The sequence below is a fragment of the Talpa occidentalis genome, unplaced genomic scaffold (genome assembly GCF_014898055.3).
Source record: "Talpa occidentalis isolate TD23 unplaced genomic scaffold, MPIMG_talOcc4v2.1 talOcc4.10, whole genome shotgun sequence".
Lineage (NCBI taxonomy): Eukaryota > Metazoa > Chordata > Mammalia > Eulipotyphla > Talpidae > Talpa > Talpa occidentalis.
In genome coordinates, this window is record NW_023600993.1 from 93,468,191 (window position 1) to 93,488,991 (window position 20,801).

Below are 20,801 nucleotides of genomic sequence, written 5' to 3' on the forward strand. Positions count from 1 at the left end.
GGGAAGTAGGACTGTCTTTCTTTTCCTGTGCTATATATAATCTCTATTTTGTCAGAGTGCCTATAAGATCTATGAATTACATGGGTATAATACAGTTCAGTTCAATCACATTAGTAATTTTTCCTTAAAAAGCTGCATTTTTTAATAGTGATACCACAAAACAACATACTTAAGATTTAGATACTTTTCCTACATTCCCAGCATTTTTCTATCTCAAAAATATGATTTCTGGTTCCACTTTGAGAAGTAAAGAAAGGCTGAGCACAAGATGCTGAAGGGGCAGCTTGCAACATTCCATATTTACAGACTTTGATGCTGGAATCTCAAGGCTCCAAACCCAAATGGGACAGTATTTCCTTTTGGTCATGAAATAGAAGTTGATCCATTAACCAAGAATTATTCATTTGTCCTGGGAATTGATTGAAAATGGTCTTGTCTCAGTAAAACCCTTCTTCATATATATATATATATATATATATATATATATATATATATATAATGGTGAATATATATATATATACACACACACACAGTAGAGATAGCTGCAAAGCATTTTCTGAAAATGTATTATTTATGAAAAATTACCATACTATAACTTCATGTTAATCCTAAGAGGTTCTCTAATTTCTAAAAGTCAGAGTTTGATTCTAATGTGAATTGCTTCATATACTCATACACACACACATTACAAAATTACATTTTCTTTAAGTATAGTTCTTCATTTATATCTTATGCCATTCTTCTAGAATTGTGAAATTTTAAGAAATAAAATCATGTATCTAATTTTTTCATGAGATGATAGGTTAAGAAGAAAAAATAGGCTTTCAAAAATGAATTGTAGCAGTAAAACTAAAATCAAGTATTTGTACAGCTATTACAGGCGTAGTTCTCAGGGTGAGTATGTAGGCAGTCTGAGACTTGCTAACACTAACACTAGCTCACACTTGCATTGGCTAACACTGGGTAGTAGGTACAGTTATGTAAGGACTATTCAAGGATGGCGTTTACTATGGTTGGAGTCAGATAAACTGGAGTTCCAACCCTGACATAACAACTCCCTAGGTGGGTCACGTGAATCTTGGGTGAGGGATTTAACCGCCTAAACCTCAGTTTTCTCTTCTGTAAAATGGGAATGGTATCAATGTGCACAGTATAGGGTTGTTATGAAAATTAAATGAGATGGTACACGTGAAAGCAACCATGATGGGTGTATAGAAAGTCAAACAGAAGTCTTAGGCTTCCTCTCTCCTTCCTTGCTCCCTGCAATCCCTAGTCACCACAGGCACCCATGCAAGATATCTCACATGTAGACTGCTACAAGGTCTTCAGTTATCCACGATGCTTATCACACACACATCCATACAATTCTCTTCATCACAACCACCTGCCTTTCCAAAAACACATATGCCACTGTCTTTGGTGAATCCCTTGCAGTATAAAGTTTGTTCACTTTAGCCTGGTATCACGGTCCTTTCTTAGTCTGGCCCAATCTGTCCTTTCTGAACTCATGGTTCCTTGCAAACCCAAGCCTTCCCACTTCAGCTCTGCCCAGGCCATGCCCCTGCTTAAAATCATTACATATCCCCCAGAGCCCACAGCATAAATCCCAAACTGCTTCATGTGGCACTAGAGACATTTGTTATCTGGTCTCCATCCCTCTCCAGTTTCACAGTCTACCTCCCTCCTCACAGTCCACACCCAAGAATTCTTGGAGTAACTAACTGTCCAAAGTTCAGCTTTCCATATAGTCCTCTCTTTGCCCAGTATGCTCTTCTCCTCATATTTATTTGGCAAACTTCTAGACAGTCTACAAAGCTTACTCAAATGCTCTTGCTTCTGTGACAGTCTGTTAAGTACTGCCTTGTTTGTGTCTTGGATATTTTACTGTTACTGCACTGCCACACTGTAATTATCTTTCATGTTTTCTGTACTTCACTAGGTTACTATAAATGTCTCTTCAGGGGGATGGGTTCAGATCCCAGCCTTGCACAGAGCATGAGGAAATGTTCACATTGTTGAACAGAAAAGCTTCCAACCTAATGGGAAAGTCAACTACAATGTACAATAGCAGTCTGCAACTGAGAGGGGGAATCTACAACTTTCCTGTTAAATTGTTAAAATGTCAGTGACTGTCAGAGCTCAGAAAAATCCTTTGTAAGTGGTATAACTCTGACCAGGCAATCACATTTACCTAAAATCAGTGGAACTCAAAGTTGTATTTTTTCTCCTAAACGCTTATTCTTTTATAAAGTTCCCTGCTCCATGGAGCAATGGTGTGGGCAACTGCTTTTGCAGTTTTTGGCGATGCCAGTTTATGGCTATGTTTTTCTGTTCACTGAACTGGCTCATTTCTTCAGGAGAACAAACTGTTCTGCACTGAAGCAGGAATTGGCTGGGTTCTAACAAAAAGATTTTCCCCCCTGACAGTGTTTTTGCAAAAGACCCAAGTCAATTTATAGCCAAGTAACAAAAGGTCAGAAAGGTTAGTCAAGCAATGGGCGTAATTCCTGTGTGTCACAGCCAATAAAGGAAGTGGGTGGGAATAAATAATATGCAATTTTAACCTGAAATTATTTGCAAACTATACAAAGGGATCCATGGTTTTCAATATAAAGGATTTCCCACTTGAATTTTTTTAAAGCACATTTACTGTGGAAGACCTGAGATGACCTTGTAATCCTCATTTGCAAGTGGAAAATATTGAAAACTTTTTCATATTAATTTATGAAAATCTCAGACACTGTTTGCAACCATGAAATAGAAACACTCATGTAAAGTTACATATTTCATTGTTAAATCACAAAAATTTGCATGACTAAGTTTACTATTAATTCTTGTCAAAAGAGACAAAATTCACTAAAAGGATAGGTTAAGAAAGGCTTTACAAAGGCAATAGTTTATGTTTTAGTCATGCTAGAAGTGTTACAAACTACTGCATTATTCAATGAGCATAGGAACAACAAGAATTGCCTGATTTTAAAGCAGACACGAAGAACTGACATCACCAGTCAAGCAAGCAGAAGACAGATGAGTAATAGCCTGTACTGGGCGGCCAACCAGGCCCCAACCCAGGCCTGGGAGTCTGTGGAGTAAGGAAGCCTTTAGGGTTTGTGAGGCTGTTGGAAAGTCCCCTGTCATGATGTCTACAGTATTCACCATTTAAAACAACCTGATCATCCAAAAGATGAATAGTTATACAAAATATTCCCTTGGTCTAGAAAAGATGAACAATTATTCCCCCTATCCCAACCTCCTTGCTAAGTGCAACTATATACCCTGAAAATAACACTGGTGGTGGCAACCAAAAGCTTTTGAAAGGGAGAAAAAGGTATACAGGTTAAGGACTCCAAGACTGGAAAAACCACTTAAGAGCAGGCATCTTATGACCGTCTCCCTGTCCCCAACAAAAGAAAGTGGTCAGCCCCATGTTTTCCAAACCCTAGTCTAGCAACACCAAGAATGAGCCAGTTAGGATCATTCTTCCCCATGACAGAATGGGAAATGCACTTCAATACCAGTCCAGCTGCAGCACCAATAAGGCTGACAGATCAGGAACGCACTGATAATAAAAGTCTGGAGAAGCACTCTCCCTCCCTGCAAGATCCGCAGAAGTACTCTTCACTCTTGCAGGGTGGACATGCCCTTCACTCACCTAGAAGTACCAGGTAGCATGGCCTGGGAACATCATCCCCTCCCCATCATATAGCGCTGGCAGGGACAATAGCATCCCCAGTTGCACCAAATCAACTAAGCAGACCAAAATAGTAACACCAGTGGCTCTGAAAAGTAAATTGGCATTGAAATCAGGCCATAAAAGTAAGCCCAACTTGCATGCTAAATCCAAAGAGGTGACTGTCTGGTAAAATAAAACATTTAAAAAGGGCTCAGAGTCTCCTAACACAAGTAGACAAAATGTCCAGGGTAGATCATCACACCAGGAATCAGGAAAAACACTTGAACAGGAAATGATAATCAACTGATACCAACATCAAGAGTAATATGACATTGGAAATAGCTTACAAAGGATTTTAAAGTAAGTATCATAAAAATGTTTCAATAAGCAACTATAAATTCTCTTGCAACAATGAACAAAAAACAGAAAAATCTCATCAAAGAAATGTTATAAAAAAGAATCAATTGAAAATTATAGAAGAGAAAGATACAATAATAGAAGCAAATACTTGCTAGTTGGGCTTAATAATAGAGAGGAGATAAAAGAATACAGGATCAGCGAGCTTGAACACAGGTGAGTAAAACTTGCCCAAAATAAAGAGAGACGACAGATTGAAAAAAACAGGTGAGCAGTCTCAGGCACTTGTGAGAGAATAACAAAGGAACCAACAGTCACATTATCATCAGAGTCCTGAAGTAGAATAGAGAGGGACTAAAAGATTATTCAAAATGATCTGGTTAAACCTCAAATATATACGCTCAAGAAATCTCATCAAAAAATATTACAGAAGAAATCCAACATAATAAAGCAGGAAGTTTCCCAAGTCTGCTGCTTGGGGGAGTCTGCTCCTGAGATTCTGCTGCTTGCTGGAGCAGAGAAGTTGCTGGGTGTACTGCACTGCCTGTTCACAGTGGGAGCCATGGCTACCTTGACCCCCTTCCCTGCCATTTTTACTCTTGCGTGCTCAGCCTCTTGGGAGCCATCCCACTGAGCCCGCCGGTGTGACAAGTAAATCTCTCCCTCCACCTCTCTGAGTGCCACCTGATTTCTCTGGAAATTGCCATAACACTTCAGCTGCCTTGGGACGTGGAATGTAAAGAAACCAGAAATAAACCTTTCAAATCTTATAACAGAATGGTAGTTACCACTGTGGAAAGAGGAGGAAAAGAATGGGTAGAAGGGGGTGATAGTTTGGTGGTGGACGGTAAATGGACATTTGATGGCGAGCATGGAGAGAAAATGTAATCTGGAACCTAAACAGAGTGCTAAACTAATGTTACCTCAATAACAATAACAACAAAGTAAAATGTAAGAAGGTTTAAAAAGCTCTAGGATTACATACAGGGGAGCGTTTACCTTGGTGTGAACCAAGTCTCTGTAGTGGTGGCATCTCTAAGCGATGCAGGCAGGGTGGCCGGCCCAGGCCGGTGGGGGATGGGGAGGGGGGGTGCTCTGATCTGTGCGATGCATGAGGGCAGGGACTCCAGCTAGCTGGCTCACTGCTGTATTCTAAGGACCTGGTGTAGTGTCTGCCAAATAATAGGTGCTTAAAAAATAGTTGTGACTGAATAAAAAAATATTCTAGTCCCAGATTTGTAAGTTCAGAAATATGATGCTTGTACAGGTTAAAGCATCTGCTAAATTCTTAATTTGGTGGACAGAATTGGTTTAATACTAACCAAACACAGTGAGACAGACAGACTTTCCTCCTCATTTTCAGAGGACCCTCACTGTTCTAATCCTGTCATTTACCCAGGCATGGCAAAGGTTAGGAACCTTACTTCCTAATGGTTAGGAACATATCCTTTCCCAACCCTTGGGAAAGAGAATTCTGTATCTAAAGCTTCTAAGAAGGTTTTCAACCTGCACATGAGGCTAGTCCAGCTTTGCAGCAACCAGTATATCTATCCCAGTGAGTGTGGTATCCTTGGACAGAGTGGAGGTACTCTGAGAGAGTCCATTCTCCAAATCCCCCTAGGTGCCATGCAGACCCCCAGCCTGCTGTCCTTTGCAACACTCTTCATTTTTTTTTTTTTAATTATCTATGCATACAAGAGCTGGGTTACAGGCCAGAGGTGTGGGGAATGAGAAGATTCACCAGAGACAGAATGGGGAACAGAACAGGCAGCCTGACTGAAATACACTGCTGAGGGGAGCAGCGGGCAAAACAGGAGAGGTCTGCTGTGCCATGTGGGTATCTCCCTGGCCAGGGATCAAACTTGTGCTGCAGTGGCTGCGGATAGCTTTATAGTGCTGTGTATTAGGCCCTGTGCCACCGGGGAGGCCCTGAAACAATCTTCATTTAAAGGTATTATAAACCCTTAGCTTTTAGGATTTTTCTGTTTATGAGGCTTTAACATGCTTACTTCCTAATAACCAAGGAGGACTTGCATCCACACATGCCTCCAGAGCACCCTTTGGGTCTGATCATCTCCACATGGATATGCACCAACATTCAGGCCATTGTGGCCTCAACTGAGACAGTATCTTCAGAGAACACCAGGGTACTAAGTGAGATCTTTGAACCAGTGATTCCCTATAAATTTAATTTGGGAACTGTTTTGTTAAGAGCTGTATCTTGCATTAACTAATTTCCTGTCCACTTGGTCTCATAAAATTTTCAGAAAAAAATATCTCCCATTAACATAGCTTTTTATTACTGTATCCTTTAGAAAGACCTAAGAAATTCAACATATCAGAAAATGAACCTAAGGGCAACAATGCGGGGTCTCCCTGGTGACACAAGAGGTTAAGACGCAACCTATGAAGCTGTCTACAGCTACTGCAGCACGAGTTCAATCCCCGAGCCGGGAGCTACCCACATGGCACAGCAGACCTCTCCTGACTCGCCCGCTGCTCCTCTCAGCAGTGTATTTCAGTCAGTCTGCCTGTTCTGTTCCTACTCTGTCTCTTGTGAATCCTCTCACTCCCCACACCTCTGGCCTGTACCCCAGTTTTTGTATGCATGAATAAAAAATAAATCTTAAAAAAAAGAAAGAATTTAAACATGAATTTTTGGGGAAACATAGCTTTCAGTCCTTAACAAGTATGAATCTCTAAAGGTGTGGATGTGAATGTTCCACGGTGATTTTTTTTTTTTACAATGAAGATGTGCTGTTTTTATAAAACTGCACAAATGAAAAAGTATAATAATGTGCTTGCATAATAGAAATGGCAAGGGGAAAGCATATCAACTAATCTTTTGGAGTTTTTAAGGCAAAGTGAAGCAGGTTTGTAAATGAGGGAGCCAGTAGTCCTTTAAGTCCAGAGAAGGGAGGAGCACAGGGGACTGAGATGATGGTGCACAGGTGCATGGGTGAAGGAAACTATGGGGACTACACCTGAGAGGGTAGGGGGAAGCAAATATTGTTTAAAAATGAACAATGATGTAAAAAATTAAAAAAAAATCATATTAAAAAAAAAAACTTTGATAGAATTTGCGTGGTCTCAAATAAACTCCCTCAACATGTCCATTAACTATAAAGGAAAGACAAGAGAGTAACTTTATAACAGAGCAACCATCTTCAGGGTTAACATCACCAGTAATAAGACATATTGACATCATGAACGCTGTGGTGCAATGCACTAAGGAAGAACACACCATTTCTCTGGTATTTTTGCTAAAGATGCACAATCATCCCATTACATGCAGTGGAATCATGAGGGAACACCAGGCAAACCCAAATGAAGGGATATCCAACAAAATAACTGAGTAAAGCTCTTAAAAAGTGTCAAAGGCATGAATGACAAGAAGGGCTTGAATTATTGTCACAAACTAAGAATAAGAAATAACTACTAAATACAGTGGGGGGCCTCCCCGGTGGCGCAGCGGTTGAGCGCTGGGTTGCGAAGCTGCCCGCAGCCTCTGCGGCTCCGGGTCGATCCCCGGCTGCTCCCCGGCCACCAGAGGAGGGTCCCGCATGGCGCGCAGACCTCTCCTGCCGCCCGCTGCTCCCCTCAGCAGTGTACTTCGGTCCATCTGCCTGTTCTACTCCCTGTTCAGACTCTGGTGAATCCTCTCACCCTCCCACGCCTCTGACTGTATCCCAGTTCTTGTATAAACAAAAAATCTTTTAAAACAAAAAAAAAGAATGGGAAAGAGAACTGTGTTAAGTTCTCTGAGTAAAAGTTGATGACTTTCCACATTGTTGCCTTTATTTTTTATTTATTTATGCATACAAGAACTGGGGTACAGGCCAGAGGTGTGGGGGGTGAGAGGATTCACCAGAGACAGAGTGGGGAACAGAACAGGCAGCCTGACTGAAATACACTGCTGAGGAGAGCAGCGGGCGAGTCAGGAGAGGTCTGCTGCACCATGTGGGTATCTCCACAGCCATCAGGGATCGAACCTACGCTGCAGAGGCTGCGGACAGCTTCACAGCACTGCGCTGCACTCAACCACCTGTGCCACCACTGGGAAGGCCCTCATGTTTAAATTCTAACCGCCAATGTGATGATATTAGGAGGTGGGTCTTTGTGAGGTGCTTATGTCAAGAGGGTAATCCCTCCTGAATTGGATTAGTGCACTTATAAAAGGGCCCCCACAGAGCTCTTTCTCACCTCTCCACCAGATAAGGATCCAAGGAAAGGCTGTCCACAATCCACCAGAGGGCCCGCCTTAGACCCTGACCATGCTAGCATTCAGCTTCCAGCCACCAAAACTATAAGAAATAAATTTCTGTTGTTTAAAAGTAAACCACCCAGTTTTTTGTTATGGTATTTTGTTTTAGCAGCCCAAAGAAAGCCAGCACCACAGTTTCATGACTATACTCCAGTGATCCTTTCTCCCTTGGGAACCACCGCTAGCGTCAGAGAGCACGAGCTGAATCTCAGACCTGCCGTGGACTTCAGGAAAGCTCCTTAACTTTGTGTGCTGGCTGGCCAGCATTCTGTTATTACATATGAGTTGAGCAAAATTAAAAAAACTTTTTGAAAGAAATATTCAGTAAGAAGTAAAAAATTTATAGCCTGTATTCAAGGGAAATCAAATGGACAAAGTTATGAGAAGAATGTGGTCACCCAGTGGACACCTGCAACTCCAGATGCCACATCTGGCCCAAGAGTTAAATGCATCATTGCTGAACTCCTTCAAAACTTGAGGGAACCTGGTTCCCAGGATTCGCCTATTTCTAGTTTATCAAGTAAAGCTCCAACAGCCTTGTAAATTTATCACTTTATTTGTGTAGTGCAAATGACAGTCAAGAAAAGGTCACCTCTTACTAATTTCCCCCAGAACAATAACAAGAGCAGCTAACAACAGTAGAGCACAGGCAGATGCTGCACATGGTTCATTCCAAGCACTTTACAAGCAGTAGTTCATTTAACCCTTATCATAACCCTTTGGTACTAGGTATTGTTATTGCCCCAAGTTTACAAGTGAGGAAACTGAGGTCCAAAGAAGCTAGCAGGCCGAAGTCACTAAGTTAGTAGTTGCTGGGGGTCACTCAGTATTTGTGGGAGCCAGGATTTGAATCCACCAGTCTATTTTCAGAGCACATACTCTTCACACTCTACTCTCCTGTGTTAAAAATGCAAGAACATTCTATCACGTGGAAGAGGGGCATAGTCTATGAATGACAGTTCTAGGGGAAGTAGAAATGAATGAAGGATTTGTATGACAGAAGAAAACCACTTCCAGAATGGAAAGACTTGAGAGAAGAAACACAAAGGAGCTCCTAAGCTCTCACACATAATTAGTGTCAGAATGGGTCACTAAGACACAGCCTGGAGACATCTGAAAACAATGTGTGGAAGAAAAAGGGGGAAAAAAGAATGTCAAGTAAACAAGTAAAACAAGCAGATTACATGAGACAGAATCCAGCAGTTATTTTCATTTTTATTTTTTTTAGTAATAGAAGCCCAGAAACAAAACAATTTAAGATACTAAATCAAAGAAAAAAATGAGCAAATCAGAATGCTTCAAGCTGTCGTCTGCAAACAAACCAAATGACGCACCCCCCAGACCAGGTCCCCTCGTCATTGCTCTACCATGAACCGTCCCCCAGAGCTGCCGGCTGCTGTCAGCATTCTCCACTCCTCCCGCTCCAGTGTGAGCTGACTGAGGAGCTCTGTGGGAACTGAGCAGACTGGGATCACGATCAGTTTTCTAATTGAGAAAACCAGTGGCTTCATTTCTCCTTATCCTATTGGACCTCTCGATGGGTGGCTCCTCTGGCCACTGTCCCTTGTAGGAAATCATTTCTTCCACACCACTCTTTCTGCTTCTCCCCTACCTCCTCCTCTAGCGTGGACTTGGCATTCAGGCCTGATTTGTAATCCCACTTACTAGCTTAGAACAATGTCTTGGAGCCTTAGTTTCTTGGCCCCTAAGTAGTGTTGTAATAATTTCCATGCACAGGGCAATTGAGAAGATAAAGTAAGCCATCTGAAAAAGCTCACCACTCCGTGCTGGAAATGTTACTGTACTCAGTACGTTTTGATTTTCTGCATGTAAAGACTTGTCTTTGCTAAGAGCCCATCCTAAACCCTCTTCCTTTTTGTCTACATATGCTCTACCTAGGGGTATTGTATGTCTACTCTTACTGCTTTGACATCCTTCTTGGAGCAACTGAGTCTCACACCCTTATCTCCAGCCCTCACATTTCACCTGAACTTCTTCTCACCCATATTTGTCAGCTGCTCCTGGACAAGTTTTCCTAGTCCTCTAGAAGGTTTCTGAAATTCAGGAAGTCCTATAATAAACTCGCCCCAGTCTCTATCCAAGTTCACCTCTGCAACCCTCCACCTCTTTATCCTATCCTATAAGTTGGTCAATATTCCCACCATCTATTATCATCTTCTCTAAAACAAATGAAAAAACTCTCCATCTCACTCTCAACTTCCCAATCTCACCTGGGTCAGACACTAATATTTTTAGATCTACTTCAGAATACCTCATCTTCATTTCTCCATCACCACCACTACACCCTCTTGCTCAAATTCTCCTTATCTCTCACCTGGAGGACTACCATAGCCCCTGAACTGACATCCTTCCCCGCAGCCTGTGCTTCACAGGATAGCCACAGCGCTCTTCCTAAAAACAAATGTGAACAGGGGATTCCTCTCTTAAAGACCTTTATGGTGGGGCCCATAAACACCAACTGAAATTTGGTGACCAGACATTTGAAGTGCTTCACAATCTGGCCCCAAATTCCTCAACCAGCCTCATTGCTATCCACTTGGATACATTTAGACTTTGATGAACATGGGTTACTTTCAGGGTTTTGTGTTTTTGCTTTGTCCTCTATTTCACAAAGACCTACCAGTGCAGTAACATTCAGGTTCTAGGATGCCGTTGCTGACTCACCAAACATCACTCCCTCCCTTCCTCTGTGTCTCCAGGACACTTGACACGTCACTCATTTGCCATTGTTGGTTTGCTCTGGCGCTGCTTCTTCAACCAAAAAGGGGACATTGAAGGCAGGAACAGATTTAGAATTGTCTAATCTTTCTATCTCCTGCACCTAGTTTAGTGCTAGTGCAGCTCAGAGTGAGACCTTGGTGATTGTTAACTCACTCTCTGAATCAAGAATAGCCTTGGCGAGGGTCCCACCAAAAAAAAAAAAAAAGAAGAAGAAGGTTTTTTTAAGAGTAGTTAAGAGTACCAGACTGGAGCCCAAGAGAATTAGTACACTTTGCAGAACAAATGTAAAATGAAAGGAAGAAATTTACAGGGGTAGATAAGGAATAGGAAGAGGAGATGCCAAAACAGGGAGAAACTAAATTTCCTTATATGGAAGGAAAGGAAAGTTCCTGCTTTTGCTTTAATGATAGTAAATAAATATAGAAACAAAAGTTATTTTTAGTGCTAAGAGAATATAAAAGATGTTCACCTTTAAAATCTGTTTAAAAGCTAAAAGGAAAGAAAGAATATTCCATAAAGTAGAGGTATAATGAAGAGACAACTAAAAAATATTAAAATTTAAACAAATAATATATAAAATACAACAATTACAGTACTAATCATAAGTTAAAGAGTAAAAGTTTGCACATAAGTTATAGAATCTTCAAAACTGGTTAAACAGAAAACAAAATCCAACAAAATTCTGTTATAAAAAAATAACCTCTAAAAAATAACAGCTATGACGTTAGTAGAAAATAGAACAAAATCACTACATAAGAAATTTATAGACTGGAAAAAGTAGTTGAAAAGTATTGTTTTAAGTGTTATCAAAAAAACAAAAATAAAAACTAAATATGCAACTAGAGGTCTTGAAAAACCACCAAAAATCTAAAGGAACCTTTTTCTAAAAACAAAGGAAAAAAAAGGAAGGAATTAGATATTTTGAAAGCAAAAACCAAAGTACTTTGAAAGGACTCAAGCAACTGGCCAGAGGCACTGCCTATGAGAGGGGTGCTGACAGCCAGAGGAGAAGCAATGAGTAGAAACTGACGTTTCACTCCACCCTCTTGTACTTCTAAAGTTTTATATTTCAAATAAAAGTTTCTGTAAGGAGACTAAAAGTGATACTACTGATAAATTTAATTACACAAAGGAAATGCATAAAAATGGAAAAATAGAACATCAAAAGAGATAATACATTTGGGGGGGAATACTATGAATATGCTAACAAATTGGATAAAAACAGATGAATTTCCTGTTAAAATGTAAAGTTCTAACATTGAAAAAATAAAGTACTTAACTATATACTAACATCTTTTGAGAAAATCAACTATGTCCCCACAAAGCAGTTAGTTTCTGATGATCTATTAGTAAATCTTTTCAAAATCTGTGAAACAAATGATTCACATTCTAGAAATCATGCCTAAAATAGGTCAAGATACAGGTTCTTAGTTTATTCTACTAACCCAGACAAATCTTAAAACTGTAGTGAAAGTTATAGTAAAGGTTTACTTAAAATTCATGCTCAAAAATTTAAAGGAAAATAACAGTAAATAGAATCTAGGAAAAGATTAATTTTTAAAACTGTGTCATGAGGGCCTCCCTGGTGGCGCAGCGGTTGAGCGCTGGGTTGCAAAGCTGCCCGCAGCCTCTGCAGCGCCGGTTCGATCCCCGGCTGCTCCCCGGCCACCGGAGGAGGGTCCTACATGGAGCACAGACCTCTCCTTCCGCCCGCTGCTCCCCTCAGCAGTGTACTTCGGTCCTTCTGCCTGCTCTGCTCCCCACTCTGGCTCTGGTGAATTCTCTTGCCCTCCCGCGCTTCTGACTGTACCCAGTACATGTATAAACAAAACGAACAAACAAATAAATAAATAAAACATGCCTCTATTTAAAAAAAAAAACAAAACTGTGTCATGATACCAACAGATACCAAAAATTCATGTTAATATTCACCATCTATTCTTAATTGTAAGATGCTCAAACTAGCACAAGGGACTGTGGTGATGGTGCATGGGTACACTGGTGAAGGAAATTCTGTGGGGACTACACCTGAGGGGGGTACAGAAGCAAACATTGTTTAAAAATGAACAATGATGTAAAAAAATATATAAATAAAAAGAAAATTAAAAAAAAAATTTTAAACCCAAAAAATGTGTTCACAAATTCACTTGAAAAAACAAATGCCTTATGCCCTAAAAATTTTTTAGTTTAGAAAATCCATATACAAGGCCACTAAAGCATTTTTATTCAATCTTACAACTCAAAGTTAAGAATGGTCAAATGCAATACATCATGTATCCAACAGCAACCATGCTGTGGTTCATGACTAAAGCACCATGAGGCAGGAAATTGCAGGAACTACAACTGTGGAAGCAATAGTGTGGGCTGGGTGCCCCAAGGCTTGTAGAGGAGGAGTGGGCATCCTGTGCACAGAATTTCCAGCACTGTATACTATAGATGACTGTCTCCATTTCCCCTCCTTTCTTTCCAAAAATTTCTACTCAGAATAGAGGAAAATGTCCTCACTTTATAATGGAAAATAATGTAGTAGATTTCCTTTATTCAAAAATATCTACTAGGGCACATCTATATCATCCAATAAAAGCTAGGTCAACTTACACACATTAATTGTCTTAAGTATTAAATTTAGCATTACAGTGTTGCAGAGGGTAATACCACGGGCCTTGTAGCCAGAGAACATAGTTTGGATAATTGATAATTAAACCGGTGTTCTAGTTTTCTTTTTTTTTTTTTAAAGATTTATTTTATTTATTCATACAAGCACTGGGTACAGTCAGAAGCACGGGAGGGTGAGAGAATACACCAGAGCCAGAGCGGGGAGCAGAACAGGCAGAAGGACCGAAGCACACTGCTGGCAGGAGAGGTCTGCGCGCCATGTGGGACTCTCCTCTGGTGGCCGGGGAGCAGCCGGGGATCGAACCGGCGCTGCAGAGGCCGCAGGCAGCTTCGCAACCCAGCGCTCAACCGCTGCGCCACCGGGGAGGCCCTGTTCTAGTTTTCCAAGTCAGTCATTTAATAAAGCAGTGTAAGTCTTATAGTTAACCTTGAACTAAACCTGCACATCACAGACATAAAATACAACTCTATTTTTATAATACCCAGTGAACAACCTAAAAATGTAACAGGTTCCAATCCAATGAGTAAGAAATCCCTTAAATTATATATTTATTTATTTTGAATACTTTCTCCTTTTTAATTAAATTTCTTGAGATATATTTATTAATCAAAGACATTCTTTTTTGTACTAATTTTTTATATATTTCTTACATTATTTTCCATTTTTGCACAATGTATGCATTTTCATCCTGGTTATATTCCCCATACAATTGCACCCCCCTTATTTTGACCCCAACCCCTCTTTTCCCTGCCCTCCCCCCACCATAGTGTGTCTCTGGTTTATAGTTGCTTGTTAATTTTGATTTTTTCTTTATTATAGTTACTCTTTTTCCTGGATTAATCCAAAAAAAGAGTCATTTGGTCAAAAAAGTTCAGCAATAGGGCATCCCTCATGGCACAAGGGGTTAAGTCTCAGCACTATGAAGCTATCCACAGCCACTGCAGCACGAGTTCAATTGTATTTCAGTCAATCCGCCTGCTCTCAATCCGCCTGCTCTGTTTTGCACTCTGTCTGGTGAATCCTCTCACCACCGCATGCCCTCCCCCCATACCTCTGGCCTGCACCCCAGTTCTTGTATGCATAAATAAATAAATCTTTAAAAAAAAGTTCAGTAGGGCCTCCCCTGGTGGCGCAGCAGTTGAGCGCTGGGCTGCGAAGCTGCCTGCAGCCTCTGCAGCGCCGGTTCAATCCCCGGCCACCGGCAAGGGTCCCACATGGCGCGCAGACCTCTCCTGCCGCCTGCTGCTCCCCTCGGCAGTGTACTTTGTCAGTCTGCCTGTTCTGCTCCCCGCTCTGGCTCTGGTGAATTCTCTCACCTTCCTGCGTTTCTGACTGTACCCAGTGTTTGTATAAATAAATAAATAAATCTTAAAAAAAAAAAAAGTTCAGTAATAAAAACCAAGGGAGGAGAACATAAAGAAAAGAAAAAACAGAAAAGAAAAAAAGTTGAAGAAAATTGTTTAAAAGCAATACAAAGATTAAATGTGGTGATAAAACCTTAAATGTTACAAAGTCTTGGTAACTGATATGGAAAGAAATGTGTTAAAATTCTGAAACATACTATTTACCTGGGAAACATACTTTTTCCTTACTTCATTGTTTCTCAGTTTCTCTCTTCATTTTATGCAACCCTGTATGCATCTTTAAAGGTTCACTTGTTGTTTCTGAAGATGCAATTCAGTCCTATAAAAGCAGCAGCATATTATTACTTCATAAGAGACAAGGTATATTCTAAGAAGTTATCCAACTCATCAATCTCCTTTCCTAATTCACTTACACCAGAACTATACACTAATAGAAAACCCAAGGGATGGGAAGAGTACTGAAGTCATTAAAATTATAAACTAGCAATTTAAAACTATTAAAAATGCTAGCAAAGCACTCCCATGTTCACTGCAGCGCTATTTACAATAGTTAAATCTTAAGTGTCCATCAATAGGTGAATGGATACGGAAAAAGTGAGAGAGCTATATATTAGATTATGCATGTGTAGCTCTCTATATACGTACATATAGTACATATGTGTATGTTTAAAAGTTGCTAAGAGATATCTTAAAAGCTTTCATCTTGAAAAAAATATTTGTAGCTATGTGCAGTGATGGATGTCAACTAAACACTGTGGTTATTCTGCAATACATACATATACCAAAAGACAATGTTATACATCAATTATATCTCAATATAATTATTATATTTCAATAAATCTGGAGGAATAAGAGAAATAATGCTAGTAGAAACTAAACATTATAAACCTTGCCCCCACATTAACCATATGTAAGTAGAAAGATGGCAAACAATTGTTTCCAACAATAGGTCAGAACAAGAAGGTGCATTAAAAACTGTAATTTTAACACTTTTTCCAACAACGAGTAGCTAAGTTGGAGATCACTTCGCAGAAATAATAAAATTAATTCATGTGTGTGGTCTTATGACTTCAAAGATGCACACCGTTACTGAAAGCGCTGTGGTTTCCCTGGCATACATTCTAGAGGTCCCAGGCCAAGGCACCATGTTGCCTTCCACCTTTGTCTCTGACCTGTACCCCTGTGTTGCCCCATTCTGCTAGAGCCCTGACTCTTAGCAAATGATGACACAATTAACTATGTTTTCAGCAAGCTGCAAGAAATGCTTTATGCAATCTTTAAATTGCTTGGGAAACAGCTGAAAAAACACTGCTTTTCAGTTCTTTCTTTTCCCAAGTATTCGCTTTGGTCGGGATGCACATCGGCAGGAGAATGGCCCTAAAGTAGGTATACCAGATGGTGTCCACACCTCAGCCAGGCATGGGTACACTAGAGACAGTCAGAACTCCAAGGATTAGCGGGCATAAACTGGGTTGCCCTCAAAAAGCAGCCATCAGGGCCTCCCTGGTGGTGCAGCGGTTGAGCGCTGGGTTGCGAACCTGCCCACGGCCTCTACGGCGCCGGTTCGATCCCCGGCTGCTCCCCGGCCACCGGAGGAGGGTCCCACATGGAGCGCAGACCTCTCCTGCCACCCGCTGCTCCCCTCAGCAGTGTCCTTCGGTCCTTCTGCCTGCTCTGCTCCCCGCTCTGGCTCTGGTGAATTCTCTCACCCTCCCGTGCTTCTGGCTGTACCCAGTGCATGTGTAAACAAAACAACAAACAAACAAACAAACAAATAAATAAACATGCCTCTATAAAATAAAAAAATCTTTAAAAAAAATACATTTAAAAAAAGCAGCCATCACTTAAGTAGCTCCCAGGCGTCTTTCACCGGCATTCTTATGTCTCAAACACACACATACCAAGCTCTTACTGTGTGTCAGGCACTATTCTAAGAATTTTAACTACATTAACAAATTCAACCTTTATAATGACCCTATGAGGTAGATGGTAATATTTTAATTGTGTAGGTGAGGAAATTAAAGCACAGAAAGGTTAAGGAAAGTGCATGGAAACGTGCTTATGTTGCTGTTGACAGGGGTCCTTGTGCAGATATATAATCTTGCAGTAAGCTGACATCTCATCCATCTATTGCACTTTCTCCATCTGCTGTCATGGTATAGTAGCTCGATGTCTAAATTAGCTCTTACTGGAAAATTTTCCTATTTAATAATGTATGGAAAAACAATTCTCCACAACTTAAAAACTGGTATTTTCTTATTTAAAAAAAATTATCCAATGAATATCACAGAAAGGATATCTTCCTAACTTTACGCAGGCCAGAAGCAATAATAATTTTAAGCTGAATATTCACATTCACTTATTTCAGCTTATTACATTTAATCCAGCTATTTTGCTGTGACTATCTGATGCCTGCTAACGTAAAAACTGCAAAGCCCACCAAAAGCAAGACAGTATTCCTTTATTCTCAAGTTTAATTATTGGTATGCTAATGGTGCCAAAAACTGGGGATTTTTCCACTACACGCCAATGAGTTTTGTTAGTTTCATGTCTACAAACTCAGCCTGGATGGCATACTTTGGGTCATAAGAAGAACCAGGTGGAAGTGTGCAAGGAAACCAGCATGAATACATCTGCTAGAGAAACAGGTGCACATGTAACCCAGTGGCAGATATAGCAATAAAGGGCAGAAGCATCAACTTCATTCCTAAAGAAACACTTCACGATTGCAGGCAAAGCACTTCTACCTTTCTAAGAAGTAGCTCTCAGTCTCATCATTTCCCAGAATCTAACCTAAAGTTCCTCCTTTAAAAAAAAAAAAAAGATAAAAATAAGAAACTTGGGTTATTTTTGCACAATCTGCTTGATTGAGCTGACAACAGAATTTCCTTATTCCAGACACCAATTACACTGGCAATAAAAAACACTTGTGATGGTTTTAGAAAGCGTCACAAAAATCTCTAGCAGTGCAGCATAGCAAACCATCAGAAAAATCTTACTGCAATTCCATACACCTATTTTAGATTCTTTAAAAATTACTTTAATTTTCAGAAAACCAAAAAGTGCTCCATCATCTCCAAATGATACAGAATTATTTTAAACATGCTTTTTCAAATTAAATGAAGAAACCAACCAATATCAGTCCAGATCACATTTTTAAACAATCAGGGCCCATTCAAGGTAGACATGTACCCAGCTTCAACAAGTAAAAATGAAAAAGCAAAACTATATTCCTTAATTGTTATTTTAGGAAGAAACCCACGTAGGATCATCTGTCTTCGAGTTCTCCTGCCCACAGCTGGAAAGAACTTTCCCAATGGACTAATGCTACAAAGCATATGGGTTCCAACAGTCACAAGGTAACTATGACAGCAAAGCCACAGTTATTTATGAGATCACAACAACTGTATGATGCAAATTTTTAAATTGAGGCAAATTTACATAATATAAAATTAATCAATTTAATGCTTACAATTCCGTGGCGCTTAATATATTCACAATGTGGTACAACCGTCATTTCTATCTATTTCTAAAACACTTTAGTCACCCCAAAATGAACCCTCATAAACATTAAGCCATCACTGTCAGTACCCCTTCTCCAGTCACTGGCAACCAGCTTTACACCTCTATGGATTTACCCATCCTGGATATGTTATATAAATGCAATCACACATCTGCATGATTTGTGTTTGCCTCCTTTCATTTAGCATGTTTTGAGGTTCTACATTGTAGCATGTATCAGTACTTCATTTTTTTTCATGGATGGATAAACCACAATTCCTTCATCCATTCATCCACTGATAAACATTTGGGTAGCCTTTGGCTACTGCGGTTAGTGCTGCTATAAATATTTGTGTACAAATATTTGTCTGAATGCCTGTCTTCAATTATTTTGGGTATATACCTAGAAGTAGAACTACTGGGTCATGTGCTAATTCTATATTTAACTTCTGGCAGAACCACCAAACTGCTTTCCATAGTGGTTACATCATTTTACATTCCCACCAACAAAGCATGAGGGTTCCAGTTTTTCCACATCCTCATGATCCTGCTTATTTTCTGTTTATTTAGTTTTTCTTTTTAAAAATTAGGGGCATACTAGTGGGTGTAAAGTGGCATCTTATTGTGCTTTTGATTTGCACTTCCTTAGTGACCAAGGCTATTTAACATTTTTTTCATATGTTTGTTCACCATGTTTGTTCACCATATCGTCTTTGGAGAAATGTCCAATTAAGTCTTTGACTATATTTTAGTCTGGTCGTCTGTCTTTTTGATGAAGTTATGAGTACTTTTTATATATTAAGGATACTAGCCCCTTATCAGATTTACAAATACGTTCTCGTTCTGTAGACTACCTTGCTATTCTCTTGATAGTACCCTTTGATGCACAAAACCTTTAATTTTGATGAATTTATCTACTTTAAGGTTTGCTGCTTATGCTTTTGGTATAATTTCCATTAATCCATTACTAAATCCAGAGTCATGAAAATTTAACATTATTTTCTCCTAAAAGTTTTGGCTATTACAATTAGGTTTTTGATCCATCTTGAGTTAATTTTAATATATGGAGTCAGGTTGGGACCCAACTTTATTCTTTTGCATGTGAATATCCAGTTGTCCTGGCATCATCTGTCAAAGAGATTATCCTATCCCCCATTAAATGGTCTTTGCACCCTTGTCAACAATCACTTGATTATTACACATAGGTTTACTTCTGGACTTTCAATTCCATCCCATGGATTTATGTATGTCCTTATGTTAGTACCAAACTTTTGTTACTTTAACTTTTAAAAAAACTGGCAAGAATGAGTCAGCCAACTTTTTCTTTTTCAAGATTGTTTTGATAGCGTTCCTTGCAATTCCATATGAATTTTAGGATCAGTTTTTCTAATTCTGAAAAAAAAAATGGCTGTCAGGATTTTGGTAGTTATTCAGTGAAATCCATAAATTGATTTGGGTAATAATGCCATTTTTATAATATAAAGTCTTCCAATTCATGCACAGCCTTTCCATTTTATGATATAATTTGTCACCTTTAAATGTCCTAGGTGGGGCCTCCCTGGTGGCGCAAGGTGTTAAGATGCAACTATGAAGCAATCCACAGCCTCTGCAGCACAAGTTCGATCCCCGGCTGGCCAGGGAGCAACCCACATGGTGCAGCAGACCTCTCCTGACTCACCAGCTCCACCCCTCAGCAGTGTACTTTGGTCAATCTGCCTGTTCTGTTCCCTGCTCTGGCTTTGGTGAATCCTCTCACCTCCCGCACCTCTTGCCTGTATCCCAGCTCTCTCTCTTTTTTTTTTTTTATGATTTATTTATTTATACAAGCACTGGGTACAGTCAGAAGCGTGGGAGGGTGAGAGAATTCACCAGAGACAGAGTGGGGAACAGAACAGGCAGACTGATGAAATACACTGCTGAGGGGAGCAGCGGATGCGGCAGGAGAGGTCTGTCGCGCCATGTGGGACCCTCGCTGGCGGCCGGGGATCGAACCGGCACTGCAGACACTGCGGGCAGCTTCGCAGCCCAGCGCTCAACCACTGCGCCATCAGGGGAGGCCCTGTACCAAAGCTCTTGTATGCATAAATAAAAATAAATCTTTTTAAAAAATGTCCTAGATAAGGCAATGCAATAACTTCCTTTAGTTATATTTATCTACTAACACCCTGCAGTAATTCACAAATATGAAGTTTACAAGTGCCACAGAATCCAATATTCACATTGCAGAGGTGACATGTGAATTACTGAAGGGCTTATTGCTGCTTCATCTACAGAAAAGGTCAC

At 40.1% G+C, this 20,801-nt stretch overlaps 1 protein-coding gene across 8 annotated transcripts in view; it reads right to left on the minus strand.

Annotated features, from left to right (window-relative positions):
- Window positions 1–20,801, minus strand: part of ZHX3 (zinc fingers and homeoboxes 3) — an 84,212-nt gene that overhangs the window by 30,667 nt on the left and 32,744 nt on the right. For 4 of the 8 annotated variants that reach the window (XR_005122846.2, XM_054697631.1, XM_037498862.2 and 1 more), the window contains exons 1-2: window positions 18,280–18,411; window positions 15,222–15,336 (exon numbers count right to left, since the gene is read on the minus strand). The exons of 1 other annotated variant lie outside the window; for it this stretch is intronic. The gene's annotated coding sequence lies outside the window, so the exon portion shown is untranslated. Of the gene's footprint in view, window positions 1–15,221; window positions 15,337–18,279; window positions 18,412–20,801 lie in introns of those variants that run through there. 3 more of the 8 variants (XM_054697632.1, XM_037498853.2, XM_054697630.1) reach the window with 2 other exon arrangements.